General features: G+C 40.3%; 1 non-coding gene across 1 annotated transcript; it reads right to left on the minus strand.

The window, feature by feature from the left end:
* Window positions 1–17,674: 17,674 nt before the first annotated feature.
* LOC132809580 (U6atac minor spliceosomal RNA) lies at window positions 17,675–17,802 on the minus strand. Its single transcript, XR_009642428.1, has one exon. It is a non-coding gene; the product is annotated as a U6atac minor spliceosomal RNA (small nuclear RNA).
* Between the last annotated feature and the right edge of the window lie 4,012 nt (window positions 17,803–21,814).

Consider the following 21,814-nt stretch of genomic DNA (forward strand, 5'->3'; position numbering starts at 1 on the left):
GTACAGCGTACATCCATTTCACCTGCTTTTCCTGCTGTGGTGAGAGAGCGATCATGGTGAATGATGGTGGCAGTGATGAGAGAGCGATCGGTGGTGAAGGATGGTGGCTGTGGTGAGAGAGTGATGGGTGGTGAAGGATGGTGGCTGTGATGAGAGAGTGATCGGTGGTGAAGGATGGTGGCTGTGATGAGACAGTGATGGGTGGTGAAGGATGGTGGCTGTGATGAGAGAGCGATCGGTTGTGAAAGATGGTGGCTGTGGTGAAAGCGTGATCAGTGGTGAAGGATGGTGGCTGTGATGAGACAGTGATGGATGGTGAAGGATGGTGGCTGTGGTGAGACAGTGATCGGTGGTGAAGGATAGTGATAGTGGTGAGAGAGTGATCAGCGGTGAAGGGTGGTAGCTGTGGTGAGAGAGTGATTGGTGGTGAAGGATGGTGGCTGTGGTGGTTGGGGCAATGTGGTAGTCAGAACCATCGCTGTGCAATCAGCGGTAAAGCCTGGTATGGCCAGTGCGTGTGAAAGCATGCCCTTGGGCATGCCCAGATTGAAGCATCTGCAGGCGTTTGGCTTAAGAAAGCCTATAATGTTTGATATTTTAACTTGTATTTCTTTTTTTACTTTTTTGCTAAGGAAACTTTAGTGCTGTACTTTTCAACTTTTTTCTTTAGTTTTCTATTCCTGGCATTAATATTTTGTACCTAAATGCTTTGTACCAAAGATGACAGTATGTGTGACAACACTAAACTTTTCACTGTGCTCTTATACCCCGTACTTGAGTACACATGACAATAAAACTTAAATCTAAATCTAAATCAGTGACTACTTAAATGCCAATTATTTGTTAGTTTGACATGACCGACAGGTGCAGGTTTCAGTGAGGACCAATACCTGAGATCTAAGCTGGAAAGATCAGCTCAGGCTGTTCCCCTCATCGGTGTTCATTAACATCTGATGTAGCAACGTATTTGTGTGCAGAGGCACAGATAACAACTGGAACAGCGTTCAGATTCTGCTCTTACTCCAATTAAATATGCTGACAGAAATGATCAAACTTCACACTGCAAAATCGAGATACCCACGAGATCTGGGTGCCCTTCGAACCTCAGCCGAGGGGAAAAGGAAGAAAGGTGATAAGATAAGACAGGGTTTAGTAAATAAAGAGCAATCTCATAATAATTCATGTTTGTTATAAAATGAAACTTTACGAATGTGAGAACTGACAAAGCTAACTATCTTAAATCCAAAGTACATTAAATATTTGCTTTAATTTTGTGAATTGCATCTGGTTGATACTTTGATAAACATTAACGGTAGACAAGCAGGAGGCTGGAAGAACACAGCAAGCCAGGCAGCATCAAGAGGTGGAGAAGTCAACGTTTCAGTGCAACTCTTCCTTCAGGGTCACAACATTGACTTCTTCACCTCCTGATGCTGCCTGGCTTGTTGTGTTCTTCCAGTCTCCTGTTTGTCTACCTTGGATTCCAGCATCTGCAGTTTTTTTGTCTCGTGATAAAAATTAACAGCAGGAAGAAACTTCTAGGTATCCAAGCAGTGGAGGCTATGCAGAGATTTGGTTGTACATTGGAAGATAGCATTGTGCAGTACAAATTGGGTATCCTTGTGCACCAGTCGTTGAAGGTGAGCATGCAGGTGCAGCCAGTGGTAAAGAAGGCAAATGGGATGTTGGCCTTCATTGCGAGAGGTTTCGAGTACAGGAGTAGGGATATATTGTTGCAGTTATACGGGGCCTTGGGGAGGCCACCCCTGGAATACGGTGTGCAGTTTTGGTCTTCTTTTCTGAGGAAGGATGCTCTTGCTCTCGAGGAAGTGCACTGAAGGTTTACCGGGCTGATTCCAGGGATGGCGGGACTGGCGTATGAGGAGAGATCGACTAAATTAGGATTGTTTTCATGGAGTTCAAATAAATGAAGGAGGATCTCATTGAGCCTTATAAAATTCCAACAGGACTGGACAGGGTAGATATAGGGAGGATGTTCCCAGTGGTGGGTGCGTTCAGAATCAGGAGTCACAGTCTGAGGATTCAGGGTGGACCATTTAGGACGGAGATGAGGAGACACTTCTTCACCCACAGAGTGGTGAGCCTGTGGAATTCATTACCACTGGAAGTAGTTGATGCCAAATCACCAAATGTATTCAAAGGGTGGCTAGATATAGCACTTAGGGCGAATGGGATAAAAGGTTATGGAGACAAAGTAGGATTCGGCTGGTTGGACGATCAGCCATGATTGTAATGAATGTTGGAGCAGGCTCAAATGGATGAATGGCCTCCTCCTGCCCCTGTCTTCTATGCTTCTATGTTTGTGGCAGAATTGTGAGTAGTCTGACAAGACCCATTCAACATCTGCAACACCTTGTGCCGTCTCTGAAGCTTTTTGATCAATGCTGTAGTGCGAATCTCACTAGGCAGCAACAAGTTGCCAATTGGGGGATTATTGCTTGTTTCACGTCTCGTTAAATGCCCCCAATTTGTCTCATTAATTTTCACCTATCTTTCCAAATGCACTGAACAAACCACGCATCAGGAAATCACGACAAGGAAATAAGAGCAGGTACCTGGTGACTTCACCTCACTACTTCTTCCAAGTGACCTCAGTTTTGGACATCAGATACCTGTGTCTAAGGGCACATTCCATGGGCACCAACCACACACAATGCACATCCACACTGGCACCCAATACCTGCTACTTCTAAAAACCCTCGCACCATACCTCCAATCCACTTACAGGACATTTCAGTATTCCAATGCTGCACTGTTAACAATCATTATAATGTTGCAGAAAGGATATTGTGCACTTAGGGACATACACGCAGTTCACGGCCTGGACCAGGCTTCCCCTTCAGGCTGTTTGCTCGCTGACATAGCATTTACTAATTCTGAGCCTATCTGGATGTTCACAACATTCATGCCTTGCCTCAGCATGCAAACTCAGCCAGAGATATCAGCCATGATCATCCGTCCTTGTTCACCCACATGATGCAACAACCAAGAAAGCCCAACAATGCCTCTATTTCCCAGGAGGCTGAGGAAATTCAGCATGACCATAAAGACTCTTACCAAATTTTATAGATGCACCATAGCTCAGTTTGACAACTGCTCTGCCAAGACCATAAGAAACTATAGCAAGTTGTGAACACAGCCCAGTCCATCACACAAGCCAGCCTTCCATCCATTGATTCCATCTATACTTCCCACTATCTCAGGAAAGCAGCCAACATAATCAAAGACCTCTCCCACCACAGTTATAATCTCTTCCAACCTCTTCCAGCAGGCAGAAGATACAAATGCTTAAACCCACGCAACAATGGATTGAAAGACAGCTCCTTCTCTGCTGTAATCAGATGTATGAAAGGACCTCTCAAATTTTAAATCTAATGTTGATCTCACTTCTTGTGCACCTTTTGTGCAGCTGTAATATTGTCTTCTTTGCTCTGTTCTAATATAATGCACTTTCTATGATATGATCTGCCTGTACGGCACGCAAAACAAAACGTTTCACTGTATCTGGGTACATGTGATAATAATCAATCAAATCAATTATTCCTTCTCTCTTGCCTGGACGTTCAGCACAGACACAAAAGCTGGAAGTTTGTCATGATTGTCAGCAGTCCTCAGTCAAATCAAGAGAGGTAGCCTTCACTCAGAGGGACCTGGTCACTGACCAAGAAGTCTCCAATATCAAACTAGGGTTTGGATACAGGTCAGTCAACCACATGGGACAGCCTCAGTCAGGTTGGTCTCTCTTGTAAGGGGTGAGGAGACAAAGTTTGGGCAGCCTACTACTTGTCCTGACTCTTTCTACCCAGGTGTGGATGTTTTCCTTCTGGAATGAGAAAGAAGCAGGTATTGAAGGATGATGAAAGTGAATGGCATTGCTTTTACTTTTAGATTAGATAGGGAGATGACTGAGTGAGTGAGTGAGTAGGCAGTACTGACAACATGGAAGGTTAGCATCTCAAAGGTTGGGCTCGGTGGACAGTGAATGAGGAAAGGAGTTGCAGGCAATAGTAAGAGTGGTAGAGCATGGGATTTGGTGGGAGTGGTTGAAATACCAGACACAGAGTGAATCTGAGCTTTCAGAGAAAACCTAGTGGCATTAAAGATGACAAAAGTGGGAAAAGACATTGGGTTTCTTCCTACTGTACTGGATATCCCTCCATTTGGCTGCAACCGGAACACAGGGAGATAGATCCTTAGGAAATAGGCGACAGCTTTAGATAAATGATCTAGATCGGCGCAGGCTTAGAAGGCCACAGACCTGTCCCTGTGCGATAATTTTATTTGTTCTTTGTTCTTTGTTCTTTGACTGCCTCACACTGGATGGCAACCTCAGATCAGATTGGCATGGTCTGGTATTGTGGCTTCCACTCAGGGTCCACAGGCAAGAGGAGGTAACATTTGTGCACTATCCCATTCAGCAGGACCTGCAAGTCCCTACCCACCAGGTTGGTCACTAATTTCTCCCTTTCTGCTATGTCCAGGCTAAATATCAGGAACTGTGCAAGGCAGCTCCAGACAGACAGTGTTTCCCCAGGTCCCCAACTGGCCTATAAAGATGTTAAGGCACAAGGGATGCTGGTTAACTGTTGTATAGCCTCACAGTGGCAAATTGTTCCAGAAATGGCAAGTGGTAATACAGAGCTCAAATTAAATGAGACAGGCGCCATGGGGAGGAGAGCACTAATTAAGTATACTTTGTAAGATCCAACAAGAAAACCCACTAATGCCAAATAAAAGAATAATATTGCAGATGCTCGAAACTGGCAGTCTAACTTGAAATCATAGGAACTTAGCAAATTTACCGTACCTTTTGTGAGTGTGCCGGCTATGAAAGAGCTCTGTAGTCTCATTCTTTTTTCCAGTTCTTGGTCTGTATTCCTTCAGTTAGCCAAAGATTTTTATTTCCTACCATGGTGGTATTCCTGTAACCCCTTCCAGGCATTCAATTCCAGAACACCATCATCTTGTGGGTGAAAAAAAATTACCCTTTATATCTCCTTTAATGCATCATCAGCTTGCTTTAAATTCATGCTCCCTATCAAAGCATTCGCTATTCAATGACAAAGGTCCTTCCTGTCTTCATTATCTAGGTCCCTCATCATTTTGGACACATTGGGTTGATTTTTTCCATTTTCACTCAGTGTTTTGTCAAGTGAGCCTGGTCCACCATGGCTCAGAATGACTTTTTGTGAAGTAATCTTTGACCTGTTACCTCATTAATTAAATAACTATGATCTCTGGTGCCTTTCTGGAGAGAGTTCACAGTAAGAGACGCATTGCCAGAACATTCCTATCTTCACACCACTGTTGCCACCTTTAAAGCCCAGCTACACACCATTTCAGGTTCTGTAAGCCACGAATTGCCCTTCATATTGAAGCACTCAATCATTCTCACTGAGGAAGTGGACCAACAAGGCAAGTTAGGTCTTTGCTCTGAAGACAGAATGGTAGAATGGAGGGCTGTCCTTTTTCCTGCCGACGACCAAGAGTGAACATGCCATTTGACTCAACCGCAGCCTAAATACAGGTAGGGGGTCACATCAATGCTATATCCCAGGTTAAACAGAAGGCAAGGCACAGCAGTGCAGGAGAAAGGTCAATGACCTGCAAGAGTTAAGTGCCACCATCTTCTCTCTGGCATATCACACTCACAGGACAATCACTCACCCTCATTCTGCCACTGCACACACCTCTCACCAAAGCTTCGGCTCTACAACCCTCACAATTGCAAGTGTTGCGACTGCAGCTGACGTTACTACAGGATACGTGATATTCCAAAATGAAATCTAACTTCATAAATCATATGTCTGTTTTTGTTTTGTTTGCCTTTCACTGAAGTATAACTATGCCAGGCTGCAGATTTTGTGTAACCAATAAAACAGAACTTGTTACTTAAAACAAAGAAAAGAAAACCCCAAGCCATCTACAGATTAGATTAGATTAGACTTACAGTGTGGAAACAGTCACAATCTAAAAGATTTGAAATGTCTGGCAAAATAAAATCTATATGTTTCCCAACACCATCATTTTACAATTGATCAAAATCCAAAGAAATGTTCCTTGCTGATCAAAGATGCAGGCTGGCATAGATGCTTCTTTTCAGTTCCAGTCCTGTGGGCTGCAGTGTCTTTTACTTTGTCTCACACAACTGAGACCTTCAATTTTCTTCGCTCCAAATACCGAATGTCCATTTCTAACCATCTTCCTAGTCTGGAGATTTCACAAAATGAAATCCTTACACTGAGGTGTTATTGGGTGGTAATAGCCTAGTAGTATTCTCGCTAGAGTGCTAACCCAGGGACGTAGGTTCTCAGGACCTAGGCTTGAAAACTGCCATGGCGCAGGTTGGAATTTGAATTCAATAAATATCTGGAATTAAGAGTCTAATGATGACCATGACATGATGTTCAGGGGGAAAACCCATCTGGTTCACTTTTGTTCTTTAGGGAAGAAAACTGCCATCTTTACCCAGTCTGGCTGTCATGTGACTCCAGAACCACAGCAATGTGGTCGACTCTTCGCTGCCCTCTGGGTAATTAGGGTTGAGTAATAAATGCTAGCCTAGTGAGCAACACACATACCTGTGAATTAATTTTAAAAAGCTAACATTCCCATAACTGCTCTGAACAAACTCTTTTGTCAAGGATAAACTATTCCTGGATCTGACTTCTGTCAGGACTCCATGGAACTGAATTCAAAAGATTTCAAATACAGTTTTTAAAATCTTGTCCTTATTAGCTTCTGCTAAATGAATGGCTTTCTCTTCTTCTCTTGTAAAACTCCACAATATAAACAAACTTCCATTAATACTCCAGGAACTTCAGTTTCTTTTTGTATGACACGTACTGATTTAAAATCATAGTTCTGAAAAGACTGGCCTAATTTATTAATAAACCCTTTCATGCAAATTGACCATAGCAAAATGCTACAAGACTGAAATCTGAACTCTAAATAAAAGTAAATATTATCTATATACATGCATATACACATATATCATTCACACACCTGTCATCACACATGCATCAAGTTCACTTAACATCTATTCCACTAAACTACAAATCTTTCCTGCTCTGTGCAATTCCTACACATTCCCTGGAGACTCCTTATGACCTCTCTTGCTCTTCCATTAACTTCCACCGTATTCAATTCATACCTTAATCTCATTTCAGAGAAAACAGATCCACAAATGGGCTAAGAGGCAGATGCGGTGTCGAGAGTGTGGTGCTGGAAAAGCACAGCAGGTCAGACAGCATCTGCGGAACAGGAAGATCGACGTTTCGAGCAAAAGTCCTTCATTCCTGACACATTCTTAAACTGCACAAATTCTTATCCCTCTTACACAAAGAATTCCCTTTTATCTCTTGTGCTGGGATCAGTAGCACCCAACAGGCTACCATCTGAAAAGGATTGTGCCAGAGACCTTTAGCACTACCTCTACCACTGAGGAGAAAGTCACTGAACCCTCAGGGGATACACCAGCAAAATATGCACCTGCACCTTCCACTAACTCAGAGACTTTCAGTAGGTGTTTTCTTTATTTATTCATTCACAGCATGTGGGCCTCCCATTGGGTATCACCCATCCCTAATTAGTCATGAAGAAGTAGTGACAACTTTGTTTTGAACCTGTGTAGTCCATTTGTTGGTGGTACACCCACAATGTTATTGGGGAGGTAGATCCAGGATCTTTGTCCAGCAACACTGAAGAAACAGCAATGTATTTTCAAGTCAGGATGCTGAGTGGGCTGTAGGGGAACTTGAAGCTGATTGTGTTCACATTCACTTACTGGACTCGAGAGCAAATACTGGTGTGAGCCCACCATTGACAACTCTCTGCAGTTGGTCAGTGAAGGAACACACCAGGTCTCTGGTACTCAGAAGTTTGCCTGAGGCTCGGCACCTGCTCAGCCCTGGATAGAAGATGGTCCAATCCATGGCCTCAGTCCTTACTGACTTTCTCAAGATGCACCGACAGGCACAGGAGCAGCAATTTTGTCAGGGACAGTCCATTAATGTTAATATTGTGCTGGCTCTGTCATGTTTGAGACTGGCTGGCTTCATAGAGACAGACAGAGTGAAGGCTGAGGAAACTCAGCAGGTCTGGCAGTATGTGCAGGGAGAGAGAAGCAGTGTTAACCCTTTGAGTATGGTGTGACTGTTCAGTTCCAAAGACAAGTCTGCAGAATTAACAAGGTCCATGTGGCCTTTGCACTAAACAGGGGCCAATTGCAATACTAACAACAGAATCTTAACAATTAAACAATGAACAAACTCAACCCATTCATACTTAGAGTGAGTTTCAATGAGATTCTCCTTTTCTTCTTTTGCTTGTATTCCTTTGTTACGCTGTCTTGAATTCGGATCCTTGGAAATACACTGATCTTTACCCTCATCTTCAGCCTCAGAAGATTTATGTTGATCCTCCATTTCTTCTCTATCCACTGCATTCCCCGATTTTCAGTTCCATTCGTCAATGATACCCCATGCCACAATGATTGGGGTACACTTTCTGCATTTTATGACAAGGCTTTGCCAGAGAGATTCAGGCATCAAAATCTTATTTTAAGGAGCTCCAAGCTGTTCCAATAAGGGCCTGGTGGAAGTGTAACCAACGCTCTATCTTCCTTCTATTTCATTCTCAGAGTTTTGTAATGGTGTTGTCAGCCAACTTTGGAAGGAATATGCCTATCTCTCAACAGTCATTCCTGTATGGCCCAAGGACATTGGAAGGAGGCAAGATTCCAAATTCTTCCATCTATAAGAGTCATGAAATCTAGGATATCTAGCACAAACCTCCAGAATTTACCATCAATGGTCACATATAACTTGAACATTGATGGAGAGGAAGTTGTTACTATTGATGTATTCTGATTCGAAAGATATCTCAATAAACAATTGCTAAAAACCAAGGACTACAAATGGAGAAACAACATTTGACAAAAAAGTACTGTGCTGCTTTAAAACATGGCTTCAGCCGGGTAGAACAAATTTTCCTTTTCCATAAAAGTGCTGAGCATATCGAGTCCAACTCCACATCAGAAAATGGAAAGAACTGCTCATTAGCATAAAATAGCAGGACAGACCAAGCCTCACATATTCACTATGTGATTGCTTGAAGAAGTCAAAGTACCTCAGGGTTGCACTGTGGCTTGTTCATGCTCTTAGGCGTAAAGTAGGCCTCAGGGCTGTGCATCCAAAGCATAGGGAGCCAGCATCTGATCCATACCTGGGCTTTAGGTGCCTGTTGTATTATAGACCCCACTATTTCTGCACCGGATGATAAAATATATTAGAACAGAATTCATTCACCTCTAATACTTAGTGTTACAGGCCAAATAAATGCCTTCTGTCTGTCAGCAGTGAGGTCCTGAAATGAAAAGAGTTTGGGAACTTTCAACCCTGTTGCTGGTACGCAGCAATCCAAAGCAGAGAATGAAAGTACACCGGACAGGCCGTGGATGGAGTTTCTTGGAAAGCACTGTTTTGCCATTGTCTGGCATCGAGCTTTTTGTTTCAAGTTGTAGGTAAAATATCGTATACTTGAATATTATTGGAAAAAGACACATTTTTCAAGGTTTTTCCTTTTAAACTCATCAGGACAATTTGTTTCAACAAAAAGTGCATTTTTTTCAGCAATGCTCGCATTCTGTACTGTCAAATGACTCTATACTGTCACAGCTGTATAGAAGGGTATTCCATCATATCTATTGCATGCTAAACCCTAAATGCTTGATAGTAATAGTGGATACAAGTGGAATTAAAGTTCTATTCCCCAGCAGTGATTTTGATGAAGAAACTGAAAAAAGAAATGACTATAAATGTTCTGTAAAAAAAGTTCTATTATTTCTCAACCAAGTGATGATTACATTCAGTATTCATAATTTCATTGCAGCAAGTGAAATTGTTTTTGCATAACTTTGAATAAAGATGTAATTAGAACTGTCATTATTTTCATTTTTAATTCTAAAATCCCTAAATCTTTCCTCACAGCTTTCCTCCAAAAAATGCAAATGTTTCATGCCTTAATTATTATTTAGTAATTGTATCAAAAGCACATTAATCTTACAAATATTAAGTAGGGCCTCCTAAGGGTTGAATACAATGTGACATAAATTATTTGTTAGGTGTTTTCAGCAGTAAAGTCTAACAGCTGAGATACCATATAATTATCAAATCTGACATATTCTCATTATTCACTGGATAACGTGAACTATACTGTGACTTTAGCATTGCAAATCAGCCTGGAAGAATTGTTACTGGTATTGCAGAAGGGTCCCTGGAGATGAAAGAGAGTGGAAGTGACCCAGGTTAAATCCTAAACAGAATTGAGAGGCAGAGTGGAAGAAAGCCAGAGGAATAAAGAACAAATTGTATAATTTTAGGAGTTAATACTCCAATCCAGCCCTCTGACAGTAGAATAAAACAGCTTATCGTGCCAACTGGTTTTATATATCATTAGTCCAATCGTTTCACTGCCTGAATTGTGTAGGACTAATTAGTACAGAGATCAAAGATATGAGTGTAAAATGCAAAAATAACTGCTCCAATTGTGCTGCTATGGAATCATTTTATTTGATTTCAATACAATGAACATTGGCAAAAAGTGTTAACCCTGTATCTTTAAGATAAAATTATATATATACTATATATGTCAAATTACCTCAATTTCAAATGATAGTACTGGCAGTTCTCATTGCTCCTGACCAAAAGCTTCTACGTAGTTGACACTTTTACGAATTTATTTCTCCAGGGCAATACTCTGTTTGTATAAATGAGACTAAAGGGGACTGTTAGCGCCAAGCTCTAGCTTCCTGTTCCAGCTAATCAATATTCAAGATTATATTTTCTATGTTTCCTGGAGTAATTATCATTCAATGTTGCTGTCAAAGGAAAGGTATAAAAATTGACATGTCACAAGATGGTTTATGTTTTAGAAATCATTAATTTGTTTGAAAGATGTGGCAAATGAAAATTGCATCTTGCAATTCACAGACAATTGCAGTTGAATGGCTGTTTCTGAAAAATTCTGTTTAGTTAGGTGTACCTTAATTAATTTTCTTAAACAATTTCAAAAGGCTTTCACGCACAAAAGGCAATTAGCCTTTTAAGAAGCAAAGGCATTTCTCTGTATTAGAGATAGGAATTGGTTATGTAGCATCAGGTACACCTCTCCACACTAAACATGGAGCAAGTTAGGAAATAGCACAGCCAATACAGGAATTGAATTTAGTCCATTGATTTCATTGTACACTATTCTCTAGATCAATGAAGACATATGGCAGACTTTTAATGGTATACTACAGTATATATTCCTATTGTAAAGAAAAGTTCTAATGGAAGCCCATTCATGGTTCACAAAAGAAGTTACAGAAAGAAGCAAACTTAAGGAAAAAGCAATAGAAGTGGCAGGGCAGATGATTAATCAGAATAATGGCAGAGAATTATTAAAAGGTTATCCAGGAGGAAGAAATTTGTGTATGACAGGAAGCTAACAATGAACATAAAGAGGACAAGGAGGAGCTTCAAAAGGTATTTAAAAAGAAGATTAAGTAAAATTAGAGTTGCTCATCTAGGGAGTGGAAATGGACAATTAATAAATAATCAGGAAATAGTAGATTAATTGAACAAATATTTTGCTTTAGTCTTCACTATAAATGATACAAAAAGAATTCCAATAATAGCTGTAAAACAGGAAGTAGGATGAAGTGAGGAATTTGGTGAAATTATAATCATGAGGGAAGCAGTATGAAGTAAATTGATGGAGATGCAGCTGGCAATTCTTCAGGTTCTGATAGGCTGCATTTTAAGGTCGGAAAAGATTTTGCTAATGAGGATGTAGTGGTGCTAATTCTCCAAACTTTCCTCAAACAATGTTACCATGCAATCCATTGAGAGCTGCTCTGCATTTTCTAATCAACCTGTTCAGGGATGTTATGACACACCTCTGCAGCAGGTGGGACTTGAACCCAGGCTTGCTGAATCAGAGGCAGGGATCCTACCTCTGCAGCATGAAAGCCCTCCTAAAGTCTGTATTAGAGATAGGAATTGGTTATGTAGCATCAGGTACACCTCTCCACATTAAACATGGAGCAAGTTAGGAAATAGCACAGCCAATACAGGAATTGAATTTAGTCCATTGATTTCATTGTACACTATTCTCTAGATCAATGAAGACATATGGCAGACTTTTAATGGTATACTACAGTATATATTCCTATTGTAAAGAAAAGTTCTAATGGAAGCCCATTCATGGTTCACAAAAGAACCTGGTATTCCTAGGCAGTCTCCCATCCAAGTACCAATCAAGCCTACATCTGCTTAGCTTTGGAGATCAGATGAAATTGGGCATTTTGGCAGTATGGCAGCAGAAGGCATACCAAATGTTATTTGTTTTGTTAGGTTTGGACATTATCTCAATTTATTTGACTTTCAGACCGAGGTTGATAGATAGCATTGGCCAGGTTTCTGTATTGAAGAAGAATTATTATTTATTACAAACAAATTGACTATAGGTAAAAGCAAATGGACATAAACCATTGATTTGTAACACTACTACTGAAATTCTAATCCCCTTATAAACACCCTCTTACATCACACAGACAAACAAATAGGAAAAATAGATAAAATAGATTACTGATGGAGGTTAAATAAAACTGGAGAAACAATTCAGTGATCTTTGCTTCCCAGTTCTGATCTTGAGACATCATTCTTTAACAGACGAGTCCCTTTGTTTTGCTCTGGATGCTTCCACAGCTTGGTAAGAAATATAAAGTGGTTAGTTCACTTAGAAAATGTCTCTGGTTTATCAAGTTAAAACCATAGCTTATAGAAACTGCTGCAGGAAAGGTAATTAGCTTTGTCTACTTTTAATTTGAGTTTGACTCCAGAGAACAGGCAGCTTCTGAGCTACACACTTCCTTTCTTACTCTTTCTTTATTTTTTTCAATCTTTCTCTCTCTCTTTTCCTGTGTGTCCTTATGGCTTGTTTCCAGCTGCAATCTGCTCAGCCACCCAAGAAACAGCCACACAGTTGTTTCCAAGCAAAAGGGGCTTGCCATTGATAACTGTCACCAGTCCAGAGACCCGATGAACTTCCTGTTGCCAACGAAAGCTGTACCAACTCCAGAATATCTGCAATCTGAATCTCAACGACTTCTTGTTCAAATAGGTGTTCACACTGCCTGCCATGGGTATCAGGATTCTTGCTTTCAAAACTGCAGCCATTCTTTTGAATTCGTTTCAATTTAAATAGTACTTTCTTATTACAATCGACAGTTTTAAAAAATGAAATACAAAAATAAAAAACACAGTCTTTACAATAAGGAAAAGTTCCACAAGATGAGAGTCGATAGAATAGCCCCAAAAATGGAGGAAGACAGAGAACAGGAAATTATAGGGCAATTGATTTGCGTCAGTCCAAGCATGAAAAGTTGTTAGAGTTGACTATTAAAGAGGCTATGGCTGGGCACTTAGAAAATGCAAAGGTAGCCAGGAACAGTCAACATGGTTTTGTGCAAAGGAAGTAATGTTTACCAATTTATTGGAGTTATTTGAAGGAGTAACATGTGCTGTACTTGAATTTGCAGAAGGCGATTATAAAAGATAAGTCTCATGGCATTGACAGTAACATTTTAGCATGGATAGAAGATTGGCTGGCTGGTTAAAAAAAACAGAAAGAATGGATAAGTAGGTCTTTATCTCTTTGACAGAATGTGATGAGTGGAGTACTGAAAGACTCTGTGCTGGGGCCTCAACTGTTTACAATTTACAACTTAATGACTTAGGTGAGGGGAATGAAGGCAAGACCAATCAGCTCAGAGGTAACACAAAGGAAAGTATTTTGTGAAGAATACATAAGGAGTTCGCAGATACTCACTTGCATGAGTGAGCAAAAATCTGGCATACAAGGTATAAATGTGAGAAAATGTGATGTTGTTCACTTTGTCAAGAAGAATAAGAATGCAGAGTATTACTTAAATGGAGAATCAAATGGAGGTGCAGATGAATATGGCTGAATACAGTCAGAGAATAGGCAACAGTCAGTCCTGTCTCATCTCGAATAGTCAGAGAATTGTGTATCATCAGTCAGGGGGCTATAAAGACGGTGGTCAGAGTTCTGAACAGTCAGTAAAAAGTGAGGTCTGCAGATGCTGGAGATCACAGCTGAAAATGTGTTGCTGGTCAAAGCACAGCAGGTCAGGCAGCATCCAAGGAACAGGAAATTCAACTTTTCGGGCCAGAGCCCTTTTCATTCCTGATGAAGGGCTCTGGCCCGAAACGTCAAATTTCCTGTTCCTTGGATGCTGCCTGACCTGCTGTGCTTTGACCAGCAACACATTTTCAGTTCTGAACAGTCAGGTCAGGGAGATGTTCAGCGAAATGAGCCACAGTCTGAAGTGAATACAATCCTGTAGGTTTGTTGATCATTCAGGAGATTGTGAGGGAGGGGTAATCACTGTTAAAAGGGGTGGATCAGTCAAGACTCATGGAAGGTCAAGGGAGGGAGATAGGAGGGAGTGGGCCAAGCAGAGGCATGTGTTGAGGTGAGAACAAGGACATTTACCCTGAGGGATAGGGGGTGAAGGCAGAATTGCATTGGAAGGAATTGATAGGCTGACTACGTGCCATGAGCAATGTAGTTTTGCTGCTATTGTGCCGTTCTGTTGTCATGAGGTGCAATGCTTATTCGGCCAATGGCCTTTTAAACTGGCATGGGTGCCAAGGTTGCCAGTTTTTTTGAGTGAGGACAAATTGTTGCAGTAACTGCACGTGATAAGATGGGGCTAGAACCAGGTAAGAGGAATGCAATTGTTTCATTGCAGGTAATTAATGAGGTGAGTTTTGTAGAACACCAGGCCTCACGGGAAACCCCTCCACAAACTTCACACTTAGCCAAAATAAAGAGTTTTGATCCATGATGTCAAAAATGTTCGTTGTTACTTTTTGTTACACTTACTCAAGTAACCTTTTCTCATTATGTGCTTGGCTTAACATGAAGGAAAATTAGTAGGAAATGTATGTGTCTGGATGAATGGATTGCATAAATATCTTTGATTGAAATCAACTTAATATTAAACAATGATTTAGTAAGTGAGTTTTGCAATGATAAAATGAGTGATGAAGATTATTTAGTTTGCTAGCACTGTAAAAGTCACATTAGCTGACATGTAACACGACATTTGCCTCTGGATTTTAATGAAGCTTTTCAAGTGTCATTCTCTCTTGCATTTTAGAAGTAGAAAGCAAAATTGAAAGAGACCTGTAAGCACTCAGATCAAGTGTATTCCTCATTTAAGGCAGCAATACATCCTGATATCTTAGAAGTGTTGGTAATTAACCATGTTTTAATTGCTGTTAAGTGTTTATTAGAGGATGAAATATTTATTTGTTGCATGATTTAGGATTATGACAGACAAACCAGTTCTAGGGCTGTTTAAAGTGCTGAATAAATCATCAGCTTCCTTAGTTAGATGGGTTCACCATGTAATTATTACTTGGCAGAGATTCTTATATGATCATGTAAACGTTTGGGCCTTGATGAACACTTGTTTGAACAAGATCCAGTATGGTAATTTCAAATAGAACCTAACTTTTTGATAATGGATTTAATAGGTTGCTAGCGGCCAATAGGAAATATTAACTTGCAGTTTTTTGTGGAACTTTTAGCCATAATGAATGATTGCCAAAGATTGACTAGAGCCTTTACTCTTCCAGTAACATTCCAGTCTTTTTTCTATCAGATTTCTGATTATGCTTAAATCTCTCAAGCATTATTGTTCATTGCATTATGAAACCATGTCAATCTAATTTCTTAGAAATGTGTTTTTTCTATAATTTCTGAGATATTGTGTTGGAAATATTTTTGCTTTATGTATATTTGCCAGTCTGACATTCCCAAAACAAAGGACCACACCTTAGAAAATTCAAGGGTTAAGGGCTGAAGCTTCTTGTCTTATTTCTGACCCAAGGTACAATTACAGCATTTAAAAGACATCTGAATAGGTACGTGACTTGGAAGGGTTTACAAGTATGTGAGTTAAATGCTGGCAAATAGGACTAGATTAAATTAGGATATCGGCATGGATGAGTTGGACAGTGGGGTCTGTTTCTATGCTGTATATTTCTATGACTTTATGTTCAGTTCATAGGTCTCAGTTTGATTTGTACATTTTCCTAATTAACCTCTTCCTGACCAGGAACTGACTGTACAGGCATCAATGTTTTCTGTGCATTAGAGTATTTCGCAAGAACAAAATTAAATAATTATACAGGAGTACAGTTTGAATTATTCTGTACATCTAGTAGCATAGCATGCAATCTGAGTAAATGTTCTAAGGGTAGAATCTTCCCAGCCTCTGAATGACATTGACAATGGTAAGAAAGATGGGAAAATCAGGTAAAATGTCCAGCAAGGACCTTCTTGACATCAAGGACAAAATTCTCATTTTCCATCCTGGTTTTGAACAGGTGATACAAGATTCTCTCTACTGAGTGGTGAGAGACCTATTTGCATGATTTATCACTTATTAATAGTCTTACTATTACCTAATGCCATGTCATTGATATGCAGTTTCTCATTCTCCCATCCATTCGATAAAAAACAGATGCCAACAATTCCAGACATAAAAGCCAGAGTGGTTACCTAGTGACTCCAGCTCACCCCTTGCTGCTCCAGGCCTCCACTCTGGATACCTGGCCATTGCATTACAGAGCAAAATCCATGACTAGGCATTGCATCCACATATCCACAGATCTTGGCATCCAACTCATGCAAACCTCAATATATCATCATTGCACATCTTGTCATGGGTGTCAACAGTCATCAGTCAAAACGTGGGAATGTTACTGTACAGCACTATGCTATGCCAATCGCAGACCGACACCATGTGTCAACTGCATATGCTCCAAAAACACTACATATGTTTCAACCAAATGGCTATGTCTCAATGTCTAAAGGGAGTAGTCCTCAATCCAGTCAAGGGAGACACTTTTCAAGCAAGGGATCCCAGCATCATCCGCTATCAAACCAGGGGCTTGGTGACTATCCATCGTCCATTTGTGGCTGGCAATGGTCCTCTCCTCATAGAGGGTGAGGAGCTCAATGTCAGACAACCCATCACCTTTCTTGGTCCTTCTGCTATCTTGTGGACTGTTTTCTCCTGAAATGAAAGAAAGGGAGGGATCAAGTGAGATGAAAGTGGCTGGCAGATCCATTAATGCAGCCATAGGTGGGGAAAAGGTGGTGAGATATCCAGGTGAGAGCATGCAGGGTCAGTATTCAGGGGGAATTGAATATGTGAGAGCAAGTAGATGGTGGATGTAGTAGCACAAATATAATGATTGTAAGATGACAGAGAGAAGGTGGTGCCCTGTCCCTGGCTGAGTGAAGGTCATTGACCTACTCCCTATAATATAGACAATAGACAATAGGTGCAGGAGTTGGCCATTCTGCCCTTTGAGCCTGCACCACCATTCAATAGGATCATGACTGATCATCCTTAATCAGTATCCTGTTCCTGCCTTATCTCCATAACCCTTGATTCCACAATCCTTGAGAGCTCTATCCAACTTTTTCTTAAATGACTCCAGAGACTGGGCCTCCACTGCCCTCTGGGGCACAGCATTCCACACAGCCACCACTCTCTGGGCGAAGAAAAAAAACATGGTTAGATGCCACGAAGTAGATGGCAATGCCGTAACCATTTATGTGTTGTGTAAGGCCACTAGACCCCTTCCATCCTTATCAAGGGGAATGCTAACCTTCTCTCCTTTCAAACAACACAAAGATATCATCGCAGTCGGATATTACTGGGCATTCTTCCAGATGGCTGAGACCACATCGAGTCTGGGAGACAAACTTGGATCAGTGTGGCAGGATCTAAAATTGTGACCTCCTCTGCCAGTCCTATGGGACAAGGATGTCCCTCCTTCACACCACCCCATTCACCAGCACCACTGGAGCCCCCTGTGATCCCGAGTGCCCAATACTCCTATCCACCTATGAAAGAGCCAAATATCATGAATCATGAAGGGCAAGTTCAGATTACTGGCACTTGACCTGGTGCACAATGGCCTTTAAATTTGATCTGGCTCAGGAATCCCAGCTTGTCCTGGCAGTGGTGAATAGTTCCATTTCTGTTAAGTGGAAGAATGGGACTAACATTAGATGAGTGGAAAGCCATAAGAATATGGAAGATAGTTAACTAAGTGTGTTTGGAACTTTAGTGCAAGAAAACTCACTAGGCCTCAGGAGAGAAACTCTTAGCCAACACTTAATCAATTTCTGATAAGATGCAGCTCTATACTTAGGAGAATATCTAGAAAACGATCAATACTGAAATCCAGAATAATTCAGTGTTTAATATCTTAACCTTTGGATAAAGTTAGCCCCATTATTTGTTGAAATTATAACCGGACATTCTTATCTGGGATTTTTAAGAGAACAGCTGGGGAAAGATTAGTTCACTTACTAGACTGCTGGCACATGATTCAGAATAATGCCAACAGCATCAGCCTCAATTTCTTTTCCAGCTGAGTTAAACCTGGGGCTTGTTCCTTGCTTTGCCCTGTTGAAAAATCAAAGCATAGTTCAATGACCCTCAAATAATCAAGGTTGTAACCTGCAGAAGGTTTTAGCAAATAAACTACGATTTTATTCCTTCATTTGTTGCCTTGCCACCGTGAAAGGACTTTAGATGAGATGGGTGCCTGGATTGTTTTGACTACCCAGCCAGTTGATATGATGGCCTGCTCTCATTGCACAATGATCTAGATCTTTTTTCTTCAAGAATATATTGGACTGCAGGTACCGAAACTCGGCTCATGGAGATTGAAAATTGAAGCAAATTTCTGTGAGCTATGATCTATGCCAGTATACTTACTTTCCTTATCCACACCTGAAGATGCTTGTTGTATTTCAAATACCAAAAATAATGAAAACAATTTCAAATCATAAAATAAATTAGAAATTTCATGTTATTTCACTTGGTAAACCTGTAATCAACCAATCTTACTGTTATCGTGCAAAGCAACAAACATCATTGCAAATATCTGAGGAAAATGTCACGCATTTGACTTTAAACACAGTTGGAAAAAAATGGTCTACAGACCTGATAACAGTTTCCAGCATTTTACTGATCAATGTGTCTCGTGCAGTGCATTTTTATGTGACATCACCTACCATCTTGAAAAATCATTAATCTTTTAAAATAATAGTTTATTGGTATGCCATCTCAGTAGTTACAGTGCTCAGCTAGGAGAACTCAGTTCCAACCCCAGGCTTGATTGACATTCACACTCTAGCTCTCCCTGGAGTGCAATTTGCCAGTCTGAACTAGTTCATCTGGGAGGAGGGAAAGGGAATTAAGCAGAGAGCATCTTTTACTGTACAATTCGTGCACGCTTCCTACCAAGTCAAATGATGAATAGCATATGTTCACAGACAAGAGAGTTTCAAACCATGAACTAAGACAGACAGTAGGGATGGCAGAAGAGGCTACAGAAGGAAAAACAGGAAAAGGAAAGGGAAAGGATCACAGACATTAAAAATATATTTCAAACGTGCCGTTATTTTCAAACAGTGCAACAAGGGAAGAACATTGGAACATCTTCGAATGCATTGTTTAGGCTAGAAAACAGTCATTTATTGCATGCAATCTGGGTTGATTTCAACAAAATCCATCATGATTTATGTATGTATATGTTTTCCAGAAACACGTGGAGAAGTATAATTTTACAAATTGTACAAAAAATTCTGTACCTTGTAAAATAGAAACCAAATCCTCAATACAGTTCAATGCATTCTTGAAGATTTATTCTTCAGACTGAAATATAGGGCTATAATTGCAAAGTAGTTACAATCTGAGTGACGGCATTATGAATTTTTCGGTCTAAAAATATTCACAAAACATACTCTCCTATATATAACTGGATTTTGAAGAGTTCTGAAAATCAAGGTTGGGGAATAGTTCAAAGTGTTAAAAACTCAAGGGATCACATAATATATGGTCAATCTGCAGGTTCTGTAAAAATAATACTTAAATTTTCTATTCAAATCCATGAAAATTCATACTGCCCTATTCAATATAAATCATCTTTATGCCAACGCTAGCCTTGTTTTTTTTAATCTTAAACTGATTCTAAATTGAGTATGTACGGGGCCAAATTCTGAACCTTCAATGATTACCCATACAATCTAAAATAAATGGAAGTACAATTGTCTGTACAAACATTGGTATAAATGATGCACTTCAACTTATTTGTGCTTGTCCTGCTGAATAGCTTTAAAATAGATAACATAGAATAAAAGAGAAAGCAATTCTGATTAAACCATTTAAATGCATCTTATAGACATATAAAAAGATTTTTTTCTCAATGTCCCACCTAAATGGAATAGTATCTTTTTAACCTTTCTAACCATGGCTCATCTGGCCTGTAAAGCTCTTTCCCCCTCATTTCCCTGCACCAAGCCATGAATGTTAATTGAAGCGAGTAATTCAACGCATTGTTGAAGGCCAGCTGACAGGGAATGGTGTCAGCTGCATAGGCAGCAGAAAGCCGACATCTTAATAAAATAGCCTCGGGCAAAATCCCATTAAAGCCTTCAGAAGCTTGTTTCCCCGCAGTTGAGCAGGTAGGCGGCGAGCGGTGCGTGGCAGCCCCAAGCACTCTCGGGGAGTGCAGTTCAAATAAAATGAGCGCTGTTAAAAAAATATCATCCGCGCTGGTTCCTCAGAGTCATTTTGCAGGCAGAGAAACAGAGAGTTCTCCTTGATGTAGGGGCTGAGTGGCTGCGGTATGACGGCACTGACAGGACTGTTAGCAAGCTGTACTCTTCCATTAACGAGTCACACAGACCCCATGGTGACCTTTGGGGAAAAGACAGCAGAGAGAATTCAAGGGGGAGGAAAGGAGAGTAGGCAGAATAAAAAAGACAGGAGATTAGTAAAGTAAAATGAATTGATAACCTGACCACATATGTCAAAAGTGATTGTTTCTTTCTTTGACAAGATCAACGGGACTGTTGGATTAAAAACAAGTGTCATTATGATTTGAGATAATATGAAAACGATCAAGTGTTAATATTGTTGCTAGGGTGAAAAGTACTAATATTTTGCTTGTAGTAAGAACTTTTATCTTTAACATAGTAAAATGACAAGATCATCTGAGCCATTCTAATTAAAATCACAGGAAAAGAAGGAAAAGCACAAGTATTGTGCAGTGCTCAAGAGCATCAATCAAAGTAACTACAGTACAATAAAATCTTTTGCATAACTCTGAAGATAATTGGGATTTGCAATTCTGAGGTGCAAATGATAGACTCGTTTAGTGTCATGTACTAAGCATAACCGATTACCCAGTGTTGAAAGTACTGAGATGATCTCCAATATTAATGACTTGCAGTGTGGCCTCAAGTTTAGCCGATGGAATGCTAGTTCTCTATTGACTGTAACATGACTGTCATATTCAGGCAATTGACAGTGACAATGCTACATAAGTGAAAAATTGATAGTCTTCTTTTTCAAATAACAAATCAAGTCAAATTTGGCAACATGTCCTAATATTTGTGCAGAACAACAGAGCTGCATATTCACAGTAGCTTTGCGAGCCATCATGAAAGTAATGCTACGTAGGGTGAAATCGCTCTGAATATAAATGTCAGCTTCACTCAATTAGTTAGAGGATTATGAGTTCAACCTCCATTGCTAACTTGAGCACTTAATCCAAGCTGACTCTTCAGCACAGTACCGAAGAAGTGTTGCATCATCAGAGGTTCTGTCTTTTTAATTCGATAC

Source organism: Hemiscyllium ocellatum, chromosome 3 (genome assembly GCF_020745735.1).
Source record: "Hemiscyllium ocellatum isolate sHemOce1 chromosome 3, sHemOce1.pat.X.cur, whole genome shotgun sequence".
NCBI classification, from domain to species: Eukaryota; Metazoa; Chordata; class Chondrichthyes; order Orectolobiformes; family Hemiscylliidae; genus Hemiscyllium; species Hemiscyllium ocellatum.